We start from the raw sequence: 1,933 nt of genomic DNA, 5'->3' as shown, positions 1-1,933 counted from the left end.
CACCACAACTTTTACGCAGTTTTTTCTTCACTTATACTTTAAGACTATAAATATAATTTTATCAAAGTCCTATTTTCCATGTTATTTGCCACAGATCTATGAACAGTGCGCTACTGTATGAAGAATCCTCTACAGATTCTACACTAGTAAGGCATTTTTTTTCCCTCTTCTTCTATAAATAGAGAACTACTTAGCACATTGACTAATAAATTAAATAAACCATTGTCTATTATTCCTATTTCAATAATTCTGTAAACACTGTAAGTGCTTTCTCTCAAATATACATCCAAAAAAGCTAACTTAATTTTGAAAAGCTTGTGTGGAAAGCAATCTTAAACAATAAACAAAACTTCAAACTCTTAAGCTGAAATAATACAACTATATACCAAACCAAATAGTCTCTTGTGGATGACTTAAGTAAATAACAGGAAAATACATCTCAGTTTCACATCTTGCAGTAATATTAGGTTTTAAGGGCTTCAAAACATTTTTAAAGAGTAAATCATACCAAAAAAAAAAGTTTTGCTTATGTTGGAAGGTAAATGGAAAGAAAACTTTATTCATTGCAATTTAAAATTTCTGTGGCAGGGAAACCTGGGTGGCTTGACTGACTAAGCATCTCACTTTGGCTCAAGTCATGATCTCACAGTTCATGAGCGGAAGCCCCATGTCTGGCTCTGTCCTGACAGTTCAGAGCCCAGAGTCTGCTTCAGATTCTGTGTCTCCCTCTCTCTCTGACCCTCCCCTGCTCACAGTCTGTGTCTCCCTCTCAAAAAGAAATAAATATTAAAAAACAGGGAAACTAAATTGAAAAAATAAAATTTCTGTAGCTAACTACTTCTCATATAGCAAAGTATTAAAACAAAATTACAAAATGTTTCATCAAACCTAAGCCTGTTCTGATATGTAAAGCAAGTCAAATTTCAAAGCAAAGATCAGTGATTATAGCACATTAATGGCTATTACCACGACTAGTTGAGCCTATTATGTCTCAATTTTCACATCTAGCTAAAGAAATAAGAAAATCTACTTAAGATGATATATACAAAATACAAATAACATAATTAAAACTCAAATAATGACTTTGGTATTAAGTTATCAATGAAAAAAAGCTGCATTCTGGGGCAGTTGGTAGACAGCATGAGACTCCTGGTTTTGGGGTTATTAANTTACTCTGTGTACAGAAAATTTTACAATAATAAAATCTTTAAAGAAAAAGAGAAAGTCATGCTTTTATTTATCTAAAAGATTTAAAGCTGCATGTTTAAAAACAACAACCTACTAATTTTTATCCACAGTGATTTTAAAGATCACTTATCTAACATTGTACTAGACTTCAATAGGAGAATGAGATACAGATACAACGAACAATAAGTAGCAATATTATTCCAAATGTTCCCCAAGTGACTGTAATGTGCTATCAGGGTAAAGGGGGAAAAAATCCTACATTAAACATTTTCTCAAACATTAATGTCAGGCTCTGTTCAAATAATTAAGATGATGACATTTGAGGANTGTTCCCCAAGTGACTGTAATGTGCTATCAGGGTAAAGGGGGAAAAAATCCTACATTAAACATTTTCTCAAACATTAATGTCAGGCTCTGTTCAAATAATTAAGATGATGAAATTTGAGAATACAACTCTGAAGAGAAAAAAATGAAAGCTAAAAATCTATTTCCCAAGTACTGAAAGAAAGAAAAAACCCAAAAATCTATTAATGACTACAATAAAAATAAGCGAGAAGTAAAAATACAATGAAGGTCAGCATGAAAGTGTTAAGCTTATGATGACTGTAAATATGTATGGTTATTCTTAATACCACTGAACTACACACTGAAAATGAGATAAGATGTTTTATTTTATGTGTCTTACCACAACTAAAAAAAGTTTTAAAGGTTATTCGCATTTGAAATAAAAAGGATAGGCACAGTT

This window comes from Crocuta crocuta, unplaced genomic scaffold, assembly GCF_008692635.1.
Source record: "Crocuta crocuta isolate KB4526 unplaced genomic scaffold, BGI_CrCroc_1.0 scaffold2088, whole genome shotgun sequence".
Taxonomy (NCBI): Eukaryota; Metazoa; Chordata; class Mammalia; order Carnivora; family Hyaenidae; genus Crocuta; species Crocuta crocuta.
This window is presented reverse-complemented; position numbering follows the sequence as displayed.